The sequence below is a fragment of the Pseudoliparis swirei genome, chromosome 5 (assembly GCF_029220125.1).
Source record: "Pseudoliparis swirei isolate HS2019 ecotype Mariana Trench chromosome 5, NWPU_hadal_v1, whole genome shotgun sequence".
Lineage (NCBI taxonomy): Eukaryota > Metazoa > Chordata > Actinopteri > Perciformes > Liparidae > Pseudoliparis > Pseudoliparis swirei.
The window spans coordinates 16,338,246-16,345,507 of NC_079392.1; the positions used below are offsets into that span (position 1 = coordinate 16,338,246).

The window sequence follows — 7,262 nt, forward strand, 5'->3', positions numbered from 1 at the left end:
GACCTGTGGTCGTGGTTTACATTTGATACAAATGGACATTGTATCAAGGACTAAGCAGTCTGAGACGATGGAATAACAAGTTAGAAATAATGGCATCCTTTTTGAGGCTAGCGGTGACGTCTAAATCTAATCCCACTGTGTTTGAAAGATATAGACAAAAGCAGACGTACCAGATGAAAGAAAAAACATGAATAATTCTGTCATTTAATTTTGGCCCTTTTTCTTAAAGGAAATGAATCAACTCCTCTCTCTCTTCTGAATCTATTTCTTTCTTTATGTCATCCCTGTCTCTCCTTCATTTCTGTCTGCTTGCGTGAGTTTAGCAAAGTGTCTAATGTTGAGGTGTCAGATATTCATGGGGATGAGGGGAGAGGACCCTCTTGCAGTGCTTAATATCTCTAATGCATTCATCTCCTCTGCTTTGATCACTGTGGGAGACCCTGTGATGAATCCTGCCATATCATTTGTTTCATGTCTAAAATGTTCTGTCTCTCTATCATCTGTTTTTTATACTTTTCCTTCCGTCTCTCTCGGTATGGCGAATCAGCCTTGTTGACAACCATAATACTTCAACGGAAATACATCTAGGGGCCCAAAAAACATTATACCCAGTAGAGTACACACACTCAAAGAAATAACTTGTAGGATTTACTTAATAAAATCCTCGTAACAATTTGCACTAACACTAACTAAGTAACTTTTACTGTTGAAGGATTAAGTAAATCCTACTAGACAGTGTTAAGTATAACATACTTAATTTTAGAGTAAATAACCATGAAAATACTAAGTAATTGTTACTTAATTATGCTTAAACATAACTAATATTTATTTAGCTAATTAAGTAAAGTCTACTTAACTTTTTCACAAACAGAAATTTCAATGTTATGAAATTATTAAGTAAAATCTATCATTTAGAGTTAAGTAGATTTTATTATACTTTATAAGTTAGGATTTACTTAATAAAATCCTCGTAACAATTTGCACTAACACTAAGTAACTTTTACTGTTGAAGGATTAAGTAAATCCTACTAGACAGTGTTAAGTATAACATACTTAATTTTAGAGTAAATAACCATAATCTTTATACATCACAAATCACAGCCACAATGCAATTCAAAATATTTATTTTGTCAGCAAATAAGATTCAATTTTATAAAAACTCTTGTTTTTCTTAAATAAAAATTCAGTGTCAAGAAATTCACACTTAGGATAATAAAGAAAAATAAAATACAAATATATAAACATTTGTTTTAATCTGCAATCAAGTGACAGAACAGGTGCCTAACTTGACACAACACCAACATGCATGTTGAAACAGCTGCTGAACATTTACAGTCTGTGTACATTTATGCAACCCTGCATCACAAAAATTACGTTCCCCCAGACCTAAAATTCAATTTGCAGTTACGTTTGACTGAAACGTATTTCTCTCCAGATTACGTTTGTATTTGACGTATTACAAATACGTCTCTGATCAACGTATCTTTGCCGTTTGTTATCTCTCTTTTCTACAATTCTGTTATGAATTGGAAAAAGCGTCCTCTAGTCTTATTTATTATTATTTTATATGTTTCGCCTGACATGACAGCAATAAGCGTTGTAACGGATCATATGAATTGGCGTGAAGACTTACTGCTGGTGACTCTCCTTTATTTTCTTTCTTTAGGTGACAATACATTAATTAAAACTCGTAAACTATCACCACCTCATCACCACCTTAACAGAGTCAGTCCCATACGGGTCCAATCAACTATTAAACTTGTTATAAAATGCGCATCTGTCCGTAATCTACACCATAAAGTTTGCATTTTAACCTAAAACAAAGTGCGCTTCCTTTTAACCTTTCAAAATAAATGTCAGATTTATCTGTTAAGCGGAAGTAGTATAACACGTCTATATTTATTCAAACAATACAATATAAAAGGCATACACACACACACACACAGGCAGAGACACACAGACACACACTCTGACACATACATACACACACAGGCAGAGACACACACACACACAGGCAGAGACACACACACACATATACACATGCACGCATACTCTGCAGACTGACCCTTGACCTCCCAATTGTCTCTCAGATATAACCCTCCTGTTTTATATTACATATATTATATCTTACCTAAATATAAGACTTTGAGGTCGTGGGGGGAATCCCCTCCAAAACATTCACAAGAGAAAATTGTCACCGTGCCAATAACCCTTGTACGATGCTTAAAACCAGTCTTTTAGTAAATAAATCGCATCCCGCCAACATCTCCTCGCCTTCAAGGAGGATCGATACGTCAACGGGATCTTCTCCATCGGTGCCACGGACAACCACGATCCTCACGATGTGTTGAGATGCATCACTGCGGCTGTCCACCTGTATATAACATACAATAAGAATTTAGACAATGGTATCAACATATTAATTAACTAACAGCTAATTAAACATTACACAAACTTTGATACAATAAAATGAATAAATCAATTTAAAAAACTTACCAGGCAGTCTTCAAATAACGCCTCCTCTTTCTCACCAAGGTACAGGATAAGGCTGCGGATAATAGTTTCTCGTTTCATCCCAATGCTTTGGTTCTGTGAATAAATAAATATGTTGTCAATACTGAACCCCTTGTTCATGCAAAATGAACTGCATACATCTGCAGAAACAGTGAAAGCAAGACTCATTTGTGGAAGCATGGAGTGTGGAGGAACATAGAAGCAACAGAGTAGGAGTAAGCCCCTGTCAACAACCACTTCAGTTAAATGTGACTAAAAATAATATATCGCCACTCATCATCACTGAGAGAAGCCCCGCCCCTTTTACGGGCGCTGGCCAAACGTGCGTGTGCGTGTACAGCCGCACCAAAAACGCCTTGTCAAAAACCTGCCTGGCAAAACAGCGCGGTGTACCTGTGGAACGGACCTGCGTGCGCAACCAACTGTTGATTTTGGGTTCAAGATATTTAAAAAAAGAAAGGAAAGAGTACGGCGAACACCACCATCTACTCCATGAGTTGTGTCTCGATGGCGAGGCTTTCAGTTGCACTTCCGACCGAGCAGGAGTCAGTTGAGCACGGTGTTTTCTTGAAATAAAGCTTTGTTTTTTACAATATTCTACTCAAAGCCTTGTTTCTTCTCATTGTCGAGTGCTATTTAAACCGCGCCGCCCAACAAAAAGAATGTCACCAGCCGCCACTGAATGAAACCGACAGAGAACCAGACAGCAAACATTAGCTAACACAGCGCTGTCATAGCTAGCATGTTTCAGTCTTATTTCAGTATGTTCAAACAATGTACCGAGCGTTACTAACATAAAGCCGGCAGCTGTTGGAATATTGCGGCTCGCAAACGTCTTTCTCTCTCACGCGTAACAAGGACCATATATTTTCAAAAACGTAGAGACGACTTACTTGTTCTGGCATGAAGCTCTCCTCCAACGTCTCCTCCAACGTCTCGTCTCGTCGCGTTGCCGCCTTGAATGCGAATTGCGCGCGTCGATTGATTCAAACGCGATAGATGTTTAGATTAATTAAAATTTACTTACCTTTTTCAGTTTATGTTCAGTCATTAAAACATGTAAACAGTATGAGAAATTGGGGAGTAACATTTACTCTTCCCGCAGAGTTAATTTATTGTATGATTAAAATGTGTAACTTTTACTTAATAAAGTCTAGTAATCAGTGAAACGTATTAATACAATGTAGAATATATACCAATTAATTAAGTATAATTTACAACACCAACAATTTATTTTTTTGAGTGCAGTAAGGATGCACCCATTTAGAAGCCTTGGACCCCCCAGGGCTCTTCAATTAGTTTGGAGCTGGGGCCGGTTCTTGAAACTGAGGCAAAGTCAGGGGCCGGAGGAGTAATCACGATAACAAATAAAGAAATTACAAATACAAACTGAAGGAGTCAATATATTCTATTTTGTGAGTGCTTAGGCCCAAGGATTCAAAAATCAAACCAGGTGAGCAATAACCAAGCCATATTAAAAGACAATTGGAGAAATTCAAAAACAATCACTTTATTGTACATAGATGTATCAACTGAATTATAACATAACAATGCATGACAATTAATGAGATCAAAATGTTTCAAACTGCATTTAACTATAATCACTGACGGAACAATCACTGTAACAGTCCAATAGTTCACCTCTTTAACCCTTGTGTTGCCTTCGGGTCAATTTGACCCGATTCAATGTTTCACCCTCCTGTCGCCTTTGGGTCAATATGACCCGATTAAATGTTTAACCCTCCTGTTACCTTTATATTTACTAACATATTTTACCCTTGAGGTCAATATGACCCCAGCTATTAAAATCTCCAGAAAATTATTAGAATTAATATTGTTTTCCAAGTTTAAGTGTGAGGTACTTTATGTTTGTTTGTTGACTCCCGAAAGAACACCGACATTAAACATTGAATCGGGTCAAGTTGACCCGAAGGCGACAGGAGGGTTAAATATTGAATCGGGTCAAAATGACCCGAAGGCAACACAAGGGTTAAACAATAAGCAGTTAATCTGCTGTGGCCAAAAGTACACAAACAATGCAGACACACTGCATTTCGCATATCTGTCTATAATTAAATAGCCTCAGATACCTCAATATTCAGTCCAGCTGAACCAAACCACATCAAGCAAAACAATAAGTGGATAATATGAGGTGAATAACATCATAATTACATCATACTGTTACAAAAATGAAACGTAGTTGCTTGCTTGACTAACATGCCTATTAACTTGCATGCAATTTGCCTACATTTGCCTTCTAATGAGAGAAATGGCATCTTTTTGACTTGGCAAGAGCAGTGAAGTCAGGTATATAAGTTGTCAGGGCAATGCGCATGTCATGTAGATGCTGGTCAGTAAGGGATGTGCGATTGTGAGTTTTAATGGCATTCATGTGTGAGAATGATGACTCACAAGTGTATGTTGAACCAAACATTGTCAGAACAAAAAGTGCAAGATCCCTTGAGTTCGGAAATTTCTCTCGGCTGACTTCATGGGTCCAGAATTTTTCAAAACCTGCCTGCTGCCATCACTGTCGCAAGTCACCTGATGACTAAATGTCAATGGTTTCCAGTTGTAAAGACCCCTCATCCAGAGGATAAAAGTTCCTTTCCTTTCAATGCAAAGTCAGATTGAACGTTCACAGAGAAAGGACCCTTTACAAATGTCATAACTCCACTGGGGATGCTAAAATCATGAAACCTTGTGGCAAAGTTGTTTTTCAACAAGTCAATGAAGCCTGACATCATTTCTGTAATTTGTAGGCCAGAACTCCTCAATGTGGGGAAGTGGAGCATCCTCCCAGGACAAAGATCGAGAGAAAAGTGAGAGCTTCCTTTGAAAAGCATGAAGCTTCTCCACAAGCTACGCGATCCCTGCCCTGCAACTCCAAGTTGAGTTAGTTCAAATGGTGGAAAACGTCGCTCAAAAAGCAAACAGTGGCATTAAACTCATCATTTTCCATCATTTTCAACTTTGAAGACCGGAGAAACACCAAAATCTCCTCTCTTAGCTCACAAAAACGTTTCAATGCATTTCCTTTGCTAAGCCATGTAATGTCATTGTGAATGAGCAAATCTTTATATTCAGCAGACATGTCAGCCAATAGCTTGCGGAAAAGGCGGTGCTGTAAACTGGAAGTTGACCGGATAAAATGTATGATTGCCATGACAGAGTCCATGGCCTCTTTCAACTCACCTCTGAGCTTGGCACACAGGAGGCTCTGGTGGATGAGGCAATGAAGTGATCTCATTTGCGGAGCCACGGCTGCCATCCTCGCAGCTAATCCCTGCTCCCTGCCGGCCATCGAGGGTGCACCATCAGTCACCAACATGTTGACGCGCGCCAAATCCAGGTTGTTCACTTCAAAGAATGAAGCGATTCTGGTGAAAAGAATCTCACCGGTAGTCTGTCCCTCCATGGGAATTAGTCCAAGCAGATCCTCGCGAAAGCATTCCCCATCAAAAAATCGCACATAGAGGCACAGCTGTGCAACATCACTGTTATCGGTGGACTCATCCACGGCGAGAGACATCACTTTGGCCTTCCTAACATTTTCCAAAAGCGTCTTGAAAACGTCCGATGCAAGTGACTCCACTCTCCTCATATTTGATGTGTCAGATATCGGAACTTGCTTAATGGAATCTATAATGCTTTTCCGTGTTTTCTCATCTGCTACCAACTCCTCAATGGATGCTAGCATACACTCCTTGACCATCTCGGAGTCTGTAAACGGCTTTTTCTTTTTGCCCAATATCCATGCCACTCGTAATGATGCCACCGTTGCTCTCTCTCTTGATCGGTAGAGGCCCGAAATAAAGATTGACATCTTTCCTCATAACAAGATTTAAGGCTTGTTATCTTCTGCTTCCGAGCAGCAGAGCCCAGTGGGAAAGTTACATCAAAATCAGCATACGCCGTCTTCAAATGCCTTCTCAAATTGTATTCTTTAGACACGGCAAGGCACTCATTGCAGATTAAAGATACCGGCTTCTTATTATCCACAGTAATAAAAACGTATTTCTCTGTCCATTCATTTTTGAACTGCCTATTTTCTAAGTCAACTTTTCTTTTTTTTAAGGTGGAGAGAGACATTTTTTTGTTAGCGCAGGTGGAAAGGTACGAGTCAGAAAGGTCACAGTGATGCACTCTAGAGTGCGAAGGGGCAAATTTAATTCAATGTATGTCTGGCCAAAACAGGCAGTGCCTGTTTACTTGGCTTAAACGGGTGCATACCGCCACCATACCAACACCTAATGCATGTGAGAGTGTACAATTAGCCATAGTCACGAATTATTATTATTAATAATTTTTTTTAAATTTTTTTTAGTCAGTCACAAACTGAATGAGGTTACCGGAGCACACTCCGGGGGCCAGTCCAAAGCAGCTCGGGGGCCGGATTCGGCCCTCGGGCTGCCTATTGAAGAGCCCTGCCTTAGGAAGTAGGTGCAGCAAAGTTGAGAGGTGAGAGTAATGGAGGTGACAAGGTGATACAGAAGGGTTTATAGCTGAATTGTGACAATGTAAATCAAACTTAAAACAATCAGAAATGTTAAAACTTATTGGCATTCAACAGAAAAAGTAACTGGCATAGATTATTTGTCTGATTTCCCTTCATTGGCAAAGTATTAAAGTCTATTGTTTTGCTGACTTTCTTCAGGTTACTGCGTTGCCCAGAGTGTACCCCTTTAAACTCCGACCACCGTCCGTTACGACATACCCCCACGTCCGACATCTCCATCCTCCCGACA

General features: G+C 39.4%; 1 long non-coding RNA gene across 1 annotated transcript; it reads right to left on the reverse strand.

Annotated features, from left to right (window-relative positions):
• Positions 1–2,048: 2,048 nt before the first annotated feature.
• Positions 2,049–3,451, reverse strand: LOC130194418 (uncharacterized). The gene is made up of 3 exons (XR_008831842.1): positions 3,408–3,451; positions 2,497–2,589; positions 2,049–2,374 (listed from the first exon to the last, which is right to left on the reverse strand). It is a non-coding gene; the product is annotated as an uncharacterized LOC130194418 (long non-coding RNA).
• Between the last annotated feature and the right edge of the window lie 3,811 nt (positions 3,452–7,262).